The following is a 10991-nucleotide window of genomic DNA, read 5'->3' as shown; positions in this document are numbered from 1 at the left end:
TGAGGAAGCCTATCTTCTTTCTCAAAGCAAATATATTACTAGGCTTCTTCAAAAAGCTAAAATGGATGGAGCATGTCCAGTCTCTACACCAATTGCTATAAGCAGCTCTACAACTACATCCTCTCCTGCTCTGTCTGATCCACAAATTTATCGAAGCATTGTTGGAGTCTTACAATATGTCACTATCACATGCCCTGATATTACATTTGCAGTAAATCGTGCTTATCAATTCATGCATGCTCCAACTGAACAAAATTGGGATAATGTAAAAAGAATACTTCGCTATCTCAAAGGTACTATTCTACATGATCTTCTTTTATATCATCAATCGTCTCGAGATTTACATGTCTAAGGTGATACGGATTGGGCAAGTTCTCCTGAAGATAGACGCTCTACAAGTGGATATGCAATATTTCTTGGACGAAACCTTATCTCATGGAATTCGAAAAAATAACCTACTGTCTCTCGTTCAAGCACTGAGGCAGAATATAAAGCTATAGCAAATACAACGTCTAAAATTATTTGGCTTCAATCACTTCTCTCTGAACTTCATCTTGCATCAAATATTGCACCCAAAATTTGGTGTGATAATATTGGAGCAACATATTTCACAGCAAATCCGATTTTTCATACTTATACAAAACATGTGGAAATTGATTTTCATTTTGTTCGAGAGTGTGTGGAAACTCAACAATTATCTGTTTCTTATGTTTCTATGGAGGATTAAATTGCTGATATCTTTACTAAACCATTGTCCAAACACCGTTTCAACAAGCTAGCAAGCAAACTCAACGGCAGAAATCTCCCGTTGAATTTGTCGGGGTGGGGGTAAAAGAGATAAAAGAGAATCACCAAGATTGACCGAATCAAATCACCAAATTAACTCAAAATAATATTAGAATTATTCTAATAATTCTGTTATAATTATTAGAATAATTCTTAGAATAATTTTTAGAATTATTCTGTAATTTACTAATTAATTAATTGATCGAGTACCTTTTTTTAACCATTATATATTGTACTTAGGACAATTATCAATAGAAAATCTATTATTGTTCTCGTATTCTTTTCTTCTTCCTATTCTTCTTCTTTCACCAAGCTCCTTAGATCAGTTCCATCTGAAGCTTCCAACAATAACCTTCAAGATCCGGATAACATTGGTTCGATTCCTTGTGTGACTCGTTGGTTCTTTATTTTAAGTCTTGAATTGTAATGGAGTTTTCATTTCCTCTTTTGATTGCATGCATTTTGCCTCATTTGTCTCCGAGGTGATCGGATCAGGGGCCTCAAGAAAATCCAGTTGCAGGTGGATGGTCTCATATACATACTGGGCACTGTCACCCCAACCCTTTTTAAGGCCAAGCTCTTGAAATCTAAACCATTCATGTAAGAAACAACCTATCAACAAAACTTAGAGTCGTGGAAGTTACATGATTTCACAAATTTCCACTACATATTTCAATGCCCAGAGTAGACCGTTATTAATTACCTGTGCTGGAATTCTGAGTACGGTGTATCCAATGGGATACTCAGCAGATGTTGCTCTGCCTTCCTCAATGCTGCCCCGAGGGCACTAAGGCTTTGGATCCTATAATTCAACATCATTGACTACATAGCAAGAATGAAAATAGTTAATTACAGAAGCTTAGAAGCTCAATGCTTTCCTGGACAGATCTTTGCCAATGGCAGAAACCAATTTCTAGTTACTCAAGAAAAGTGTGCACGTGTACATCTGTTATTGAACTAAAATTGAGTACTAAACATGCCCTTGTAGTTGTGTTTCCTTAGGAATTTAAGCAAGGGGTACAAACTTTCTTTGTCTTGGAACAACTTTGAAGAGAGGTGACGGTTGAGGAACTGCACTCCATTACCTATAGATTTTGACAGCGAGGGGCGACGAAAAGAAGCATTGAAGGGCTCAAAATCCAACTCCAATACAAAGTTGTTGTTCTGTGGGATGAAAGAAGAAGAATTACAAATGGTTCTCTCAAAGAGTTATAAAGCATCTGATGATAGTGATACAGGTCTTAGCTTCACCTACCTTCCATCAGCAAGTTCCTCCTTGAAATGCAAATATTTTGGAATAGCCAACTCCTCCACAGTGAGCTCACTGATATTGACCCGGACGTATTCCTAGACTCCAGGCCTAGGTCGGATAGCCAAAGCAACCCATGGAGGAATAACAATGGCTTCCTGCATTGAGGATGATCCCGTCCGAAATCTGAATCAGATGGAGGTCGGCTATGCTGTCGCTGGCATTAACGGAAGGAGACGGAGACTTTCCACGAGTACAGTATTTCACGGGCAAGTCCATGGGCTGATGACAAGGAGTGATGACAGGGGTCCAAAGACGGGAGTTCCCTGCGCACACTTAGACAAGCACCCTCCACGTTAGGGACCAAGAACCAGGGAAAAAGTCCCTAGAGCAGGCTCTCCTACGCTTAAGTCAGGTACTTTTTCCCCAGAAGAATGGTACAATTGCAGAAAGTAAAAGACAGATGTGAAAAGGTGAGAGAGCGTACCTGTGTAAGGGAGAGGACCCCCTTTTTATATGGTAGTGCGTACTTCTATTTTTTGATAAATGTCAAGGAATGTCGGGTGTCAGACCTTGTCTGGGGGTAAGTACCACATGACATCCTATCATAGGTTACAGGTGTTGGAATGTATACTAAAAGCTTAGTTTTTTGTATAAACATTTATTTAGAAGTAAGAATCACATTGGTCAATGTCTACATTTATGTTAAATGTAATTGTCCATTTAATTTATATTATAGATAACATGGTGTGTGGTGTCACACATAAAAGATCATGTTATCAGTTTCTTATAAATTATAAATAGTAGCTCATGACCAAAATGGAAAGGGGCAAACCATTGGAATGGTCGTAGTGTAATTTGGTATTAGTTTATCTTGACTATAAAATTACACTAGTACACTTAGAGTGTATTGAGTAGGATCATTTGAGGTTGTTTCTTTTTATACTGATTGAATAAAAGAACAGAACCTCAGTTATTATGGAAGTGTGTACTCTTAATCCTAATATAACAACAAATACGTATACTTAGTATTTATTTCTTTGACTTATCAATGGATGAGATTTAGTTTGATAAATCAAAAGACCCGATAGGTTGGGAAATGATATTATTTATATGGTGTGTTGTTGGTTATAGAAGGAAACTGTGTCCTAATAATCTAGGTTGATGATGTCAGGCGGACTTAGTCTGACATGACAATAAAGTTGAGTGGTGCTACTCTTGGAGCTAGATGTTAATTAAGTGAGTGTCAGTAGCTCATTTAATTAATGGACATTCGATATCTTAAACACAAGGAGATTAACACACTCATGATAAGAAGGAGCCCAAAATGTAATTTGGGATTGGTGCGGTAGTTCAATAGTAGCTCTTTAGTGGTATGAGTTGTTATTGATGAACTTAAGTTGTGTGTTCGGGGTGAACACGGGAAGCTCAAGATCATCGGGAGACCAAAACCAATTCCTCTTCTCGGTCCCTATTGTAGCCTCTTATATGAAGTCTTATATCCACTAAGTTCACTTTTTATCCAAGTAATGGACCAGACACAACCTTGCTTGGAGCAAGGGGGTCGGCCAAGTATTTATTTGGAGCCAAGTAGTGGCCGGCCAAAGCTTGGTGCCCAAGCTAAGGGCCAACCACATGAAGGATAAAAAGGATTTTAATTTTTTATTAAAATCTTTCCTTAAGTAGCCATTCATGAAGGGATTTAAAAGAAAATTTTAATTTTGAAATTTCCTATTATAGACATTTTCATGGTTTTAAAAAGAGAGTTTTAGATTTTAAAATCTTTCCTTTTATAGCTATCTACAAAAGATTAAAGAGAGATTTTAATTTTGTTAAAATCTTTTTTTATTTGTAGTTGTCTATAATGTTTAAAAGAAAGATTTTAATTTTTGATAAAACTTTCCTTTTATGTAACCATGATTTTAAAAGAGAAGTTTTAATTAATCTTTCTTTTTTTGTAGTTATCTACATATATTAAAAGAGAGAGATTAATTTTAAAACTTTCCTTTATTGCCATGTATAATAGGAAATTTAAAAAGAGAGATTTTAATTGTTATTAAAATTTCCTCTTTTAAAGGGAGGCCACAAATAAGGAAGTTTTAATTATGTTTAAAACTTTCCTTTTTTAGACATCATGGTTTAAAAGGAAGCTTTAATTTTTGTTGTAAATTTTTTTTCTTTTTACCATAACATGATGTGGCCATTAAAAGGAAGTTTTAATTAAACTTTCCTTTTTTTGCCAAGATCAAGGATTATAAAAGAGAAGGAGAGGGTGCCTTATGAGACACAACATAATTCTATTCTCTCCTCTTTTCTCTTTGGTGTGACCGGCCATCCCTCTCTATTATCTCCTTTGTTTGTTCTCCTAGGGCCGGCCCTATCCTTAGCACCTCTTCCTTTCATCAAGCTTAATGGCCGAAACATTGCTTGGAGAGGAAGAATCCTAGGGCCGACTGCATACTTGGAGAAGAAGGAGAAGAGAAGGAATTTCCTATTTTGGCATCCCTTGATGGCTCAAGAGTCTTGGAGAAGAAGAAGTGGTCCTGGTGGAATTCTTCTTGGTAGATCGTCGCCCACACGACGTCCAAGAGAATGAGAGGAATACAATAGAAGATCAAGAGGTCATTGTTAACAAAAAAAGGTATAACTAGTAGTTTTATTCCACATAATACTAGTTTAGTTTCTTTGTATGGATCATAAAATACCAACACAAGAGGCTAACGATTCTAGGAAATCGATTTTATGTTTCTATTTTTGTGTTTCTTTTGTCTTTCGAACTTGTGATTCGATTATTCTTAGTGGTTAAACCTAGGGTTACTACAAGAAGATTAAATATTGAATTTTTTTAAAAGGCTTTGTAAGGAAGTGGTGGATGATCCCATAACCAAGAAGGCCTAGTGCCTCACCATGTTTAACCTGGAAGCCAATTTTAGAAATAAATATTTAATCAACTTTGTAACATGGGTGGATTTGGATTAATAATGTTAAGCATCATTTGCGATCCAAGTCTAAACCTCTAAGAACAGGTAAGTTGAACTTGGAATCAATAATATTAAGTTCTGTTTGTGATCCCAAGTTTAATTTCTAAAGAACATAATATATTGTTAGGAAAGGTTCGGGACTTGTACAAAAATTTTGTACAGGGGAACCAGTACGATATTCCGAGTAGCAACCAACAACAGGAAAGTTCTTCTGGTAATGAGTCACCGACCATTGGAATTGACACCTGCCAGTTATTCCCTGACAGGTGGTTGCGATTCTCTGGCTTAATTGTCGTGTAGTGACCTACCGACTTGAAGGGAGAAGCTCTGGTTGACCGATCTATCCAGACTAGCATATCCTAACCTGTAAGCCCTGGTCTGTGAATCCTGACATGCATAGCTTGTCCTAGAAGGTTCGTTCTATAAATACTGACCCGCATAGCCTAGCTGGTAAGTCTTGTTCTGTAAATCCTGATCTGCATAGCCTGTCCTAGAAGCTTCGTTCTATAAATACTGACCCGCATAGCCTGGCTGGTAAGTCTTGTTCTGTAAATCCTGACCTGCATAGCCTATCCTGGAAGCTTCGTTCTATAAATACTAAACCGTATAGCCTGGCTGGTAAGTCCTGTTCTGTAAATCTTGACCTGCATAGCTTGTCCTGGAAGCCTCGTTCTATAAATACTGACCGGACTGCTTCCTTCCCCTTCTTCCTTATTCTTGATGTTATTTTCTCGGCTTTTTGACCAGAGCACCTCGACCAACACACCCATTCGCACTCCCGACCTGGATCTCTTACTAGAACATCCTTTTTGAGCCCCTGACCTAGATCTCTTACTTGAACAACCTTTTTGATCCCCTGACCTGGATCTCTTACTCGAACAGCCTTTTTAAGCCCCTGACCTGGACATCCCGACCGAGCATTCATCCTCAACTCTTGACCTGGGCCTCTTGCCCAAGTAACCTATCTTAATTTCTGGCCTGGAACTCCAGACCTAGCATTAGTTGGGTCGCAGCCCCCTTGACTCACTACCACGTCCCCTTGACTCCTGACTGTCATATCCCCTTGACTCCTAACTGTCATTTCCCCTTGACTCCTGACTGCCACATCCCCTTGACTCCTGACTGCCATATCCCCTTGATTCCTGACTGCCACATCCCCTTGACTCCTGACTGTCACGTCCCCTTGACCAGGTCCTACCTTTATGCACCGTATCATAAGCCTCCCCCTCAAGTCTAGTCGAAGGAGGCTCAAGTCCGACTAACTAGACTAGAACCCTGCTTCACTCGATCCTCTTACCAAGACATTAACTCCTTCTATTTTTTCCCAAGTCCTTGGTAATTTTATCAAATAAATTCTGTATTTCAAATGATGTCCCAGGAGATTTATCAAATAAATGCTAATCAGACTACGCTATGCTCTTTTGCTCTTGCTTTTTCATTTGTGTCCTCTTTCCTTGCGTAGTATTTCGTCTTTGGTGTAATCCTTTCAAATTATTGAGATTTGTGCTGAGGTGAGGGCCGAGAATCCCGGCCGAACATCGAGGCCTGTGAGAACTTACTTACAACCTGCCCTGGGGCAAGAGTTTGGGACTAGACTGAAGGTGTGAGAGCATACTCACTTATAACTTGTACTGAGGCGAGAGTTTGGAGCTGTGAGAGCGAGCTCACTTATAACTCACACTGAGGCGAGAGTCTGGAACCTGACCGGGAGGTCGTTGGACGTGAGAGCAAGCTCACTTATAACTCGTACTGAGGCGAGGGTCTGGAGGTGTGAGAGCGAGCTCACTTATAACTCGCACTGAGGCGAGAGTCTAAAACCCGACCGGGAGGTCGTTGGGCGTGAGAGGAAGCTCACTTATAACTCGCACTGAGGCGAGAGTCTAGAGGCGTGAGAGTATGCTCACTTATAACACATCCAGGGGCGAGAGTCTGGAATTCGACCGGGAGGTCGTTGGTTCGTGAGAGCAACCTCACTTATAACTCGCACTAAGGCGAGAGTCTGGAGGCGTGAGAGCATGCTCACTTATAACTCGTCCGGGGGCGAGAGTCTGGAATCCGATCGGAAGGTCGTTGGGTTGTGAGAGCAAGCTCACTTATAACTTGCACTGAGGCGAGAGTCTGGAACCCGGCCGGGAGGTTGTTGGGCGTGAGAGCAAACTCACTTATAACTCGCACTGAGGCGAGAGTCTGGAGGCGTGAGAGCATGCTCACTTATAACTTGCTCAAGGTCGAGAGTCTAGAATCTGACCAAGAGGTCGTTGGGTCATGAGAGCAAGCTCACCTATAACTCGCACTGAGGCGAGAGTTTGGAACCCGACCAGGAGGTCGTTAGGCGTGAGAGCAAGCTCACTTATAGCTTGCACTAAGACGAGAGTCTGGAGGCATGAGAGCATGCTCACTTATAACTCGACCGGGGGTGAGAGTCTGAAATTCGATCGGGAGGTCATTGGGTCATGAGAGCAAGCTCACTTATAACTCGCATTAAGGCGAGAGTCTGGAGGTGTGAGAGCATTCTCACTTATAACTCGCCCGGGGGCGAGAGTCTGGAATCCGATCGGGAGGTCGTTGGGTCGTGAGAGCAAGCTCACTTATAACTCGTACTAATGTGAGAGTCTGGAGGCATGAGAGCATGCTCACTTATAACTCACACTGAGGCGAGAGTCTGGAGGAGTGAGAGCATGCTCACTTATAACTCACCCAGGGGCGAGAGTCTGGAATCCGACCGAGAAGTCGTTGGGCGTGAGAGCCAACTCACTTATAACTCGCACTAAGGTGAGAGTCTGGAGGCGTGAGAGCATGCTCACTTATAAATCGCCCGGGGGCGAGCGTCTGGTATTCGACCGGGAGGTCGTTGGGCGTGAGAGCAAGCTCACTTATAACTCACACTCAGGCGAGAGTCTGGAGGCGTGAGAGTATGCTCACTTATAACTCGCCTGGGGGCGAGATGCTGGGACCTGACCAGGAGGTCATTGGACGTGAGAGCAAGCTCACTTATAACTTGCACTGAGACGAGATTCTGGAACCCGACTGGGAGGTCGTTGGACATAAGAGCAAGCTCACTTATAACTCGCCCGGGGGAGAGAGTATGGAATTCGACTGGGAGGTTGTTGGGAGTGAGAACAAGCTCACTTATAACTCGTACTGAGGCGAGAGTCTGGAACCCGACTAGGGGGTCGTTGGAAAACTCCTTGGAGCTGGTCCAAAAATTGGATTGACGTTTGAGGGTTGGCCCAGGGGTTGTTCCCATAATTCCTGCCCTGGTGTTGCCTTTTAGAAGTCAAGCCAATTGTGCGCGACTTGGGGCACCCCCTGGAAATACCTCATATAAACTCTAATTAGGTAATTGCGGTGTCTTCCAAGCAGGTCGAGTACCCAGCTGGAGACCAGCCTGGGGGTTCTTCGACTCCTTCGGTTCCTCTTCCTATGACCTCCTCAGAACGGTCCAAGACTGGATATGCCTTCTCCTCCTCCTTTCACCTACCTTCTATAGCCAGGCTGGACCTTGTTCATATAGGCGACCCTTCCTCGTTATGTGGTCAAGTTCAGCTACATGGGGCTTTAGCTACCTTCTGGCAATCAGCCAATGAACAATTTTGGGTAGGCGCCCGCCGATGGTGAGAACAGACCTATTTTCTCAACGCATATTATCAGTGAGTCCTTCTTTTTCTATTTGGGATATCCAGAGTTATTCTTAACTCATCTTTATTCTGTATTGGCCTATTCTATGGGCTTGAGTCTTTCCCATGTCGCGGTGGGTTTACAACGAGAGAACGACTCCCTGAAGGCTCGTATACAAGAAATGGAGTTACTCATAACTCAGCAGAGTGTGCTTGACCCTGCGACTCCTGGTGACCCCGTGCAATCTTACCTCCAGGCGGCCAGAAAATCCACTGAATCTGCCCGATCCTTGGCTACTGTAGCCTCCGACAAAATAAAAACTTTGGAAAAGGCCATGAAGGATAGTAAATCCTAACTGAAATCAGAGGGACAATGTCATCGCCAAATCTTGGCCGACCTGGAAGAGAAAGAGGCGGAAGTAACCACTCTTTCCGAGCAATTGAAGACCATGCAAGAGTCCTATGTCACTCTGGAAAAAGAACTGATGGTTACCAAGGCAAACCTAACTGCCAGCTGCGACCGGGAGACGACCCTCAAAAGCCAATGGGAGGCCGGGAAAGAAACTATCAGATCTTTGCAATCAGATCTTCTCAAGGCCAAGGAGGAGGCTTCCCATGTTGCCCGAGAAATAACGCTAGTGCGGGCTGACGGGGACAAGATTAAAGGAGAGCTGGCAGACTACAAGGCGGGGGAGGTTGGCCAATCTCGTGCTGATGTCCACTTTAGTTTACTTAAGCCATCGAGCAAGTGCCTTTTCTTAGATTATTGCATGTCTTACGCCCACTAGTTCTCTGAGGTTACGAGCAAGATCCGTCCATCCCTCGGTCGGGATTCTGTTTGAACTTTCTTTATATCCTGACCAATGTCGTTGACTGGGATCGTGGATGGCCTACCCTTTTTAGTACATCTTCCAATCTTTGTAGTGATAGGGTTTGAAGGAGCAATAACTGTGACTGCGCTCCTTCCCGAGGCTACCATACCTCTTTATTACCCTCGTATTTCACACCATTACTTTTTCTGACAACTCTCCTCGACACTTTTCTCTATGCTGATCTGACGACCCCTTTGTTCGGAGGACTTGAGGTATCCACGCTATGGACCATCAGATGCTTGATGACAATAATGCCCCTGAGAGTGGAATATATAAATATACTTCCTTCTCCGCTCCTCTGCACTTTTCTCTATGATCCCGTCACCTGCTGTGATTAGCTGCTGGTTTACTGCTTTGGTCTTCCCCATGGTGTCCCCTGCACCTGTTTATGCTCCTGGAGTTTCCACCTTTTCGAGAGTGGACCTAGATGACTTTCGTTACAATTATGAGGTTTCTAAGGAGATGCACATCATCATACCTTCAGCGATCCACTGAGTCTCTACCCCTCCAGAGGGGTTATGTTACTTTCTTTAAGGAGCAACTTGTTGTTGGTCTCCGCTTCCCTGCCCATTCCCTTTTCTCTGCGGTGAGCCGCTATTTTAGAATTCTTCTAGGCCAACTATCCCCCAATTCCCTGAGGATCCTGTATGAGTTTGTTGTCCTCTGTGAAGTGTGTGATATCTCCTGGTCTCCTCGCTTATTTCACTACTTCTTTACCCCTCGCCGTCAGTGCGAGGGCTTCTTTTGCCTTCAAGCCCGTATTCGCACTACCTTCTTTTGTTCCATCCCTTCCTCTGATGACGACTGGAAGGATAAATATTTCTTCCTTCACTTCCCTGCCGCTGTGGAATGGCCTACTCGATGGTAGCCATCCCTTCTAGTAGCGCCTCACTTGGGGGATTTCCAGATTGATCCCCTCTTTATGGAAGCTTTTACCCAGTTATCGTGTTGGCGATTGAATCTGCTCACATTATTGGCTGAGGATGTGCTATTTTTATTTAGGATAAGTCGCATTCCCTCTGAACTGCCCCACTCCCTAAGTAAATTTTATTTAGTCTTAACTTGTTTTTCCCTGCTTGCAGCTTTAATTTTGAAACTCCTTTTCCAGCCAACACCTTGAATCGTGCCTCGGAGGCCCATCCTTTGCCTTTAAGCAACCAGGAAATAGACCGCAGAGGCCATCTTATCCTGGCTCAGAGAAGTCTTCCCCATTCTGCCTCCTCTCACCCTGGAACCTTCGGGGCCCCAGCTCCCCGATCGGTCCCTTAATCAACCCTCCAATCAGCTCCCCGTTCAGATCCCAGATCAGCCTCTATACCAACCTCCCGATCCGCCACCCGTGTGCATTTTACTCCCGATCCTGCTCAACGAATCATGTCTGCCCTGTTCACCAGTCTCGATCGCCCCCAGAGGATTCGGGTTCAAATGACCGGCCGCTACGCCATAGACCTCGATGAAGATCCATAGGACCAGACCTAGCCTCAAC

General features: G+C 43.2%; 1 pseudogene; it reads right to left on the bottom strand.

Moving 5' to 3' along the window:
- Positions 1 to 1195: 1195 nt before the first annotated feature.
- The window catches only part of LOC121994817, a 104588-nt pseudogene continuing 94792 nt past the window's right edge, over positions 1196 to 10991 (bottom strand).

Source organism: Zingiber officinale, chromosome 6A (genome assembly GCF_018446385.1).
Source record: "Zingiber officinale cultivar Zhangliang chromosome 6A, Zo_v1.1, whole genome shotgun sequence".
In the NCBI taxonomy this organism is placed as follows: domain Eukaryota; kingdom Viridiplantae; phylum Streptophyta; class Magnoliopsida; order Zingiberales; family Zingiberaceae; genus Zingiber; species Zingiber officinale.
Note: the sequence above shows the minus strand (reverse complement) of the source record. Positions and strands in the feature narration are given on the sequence as shown.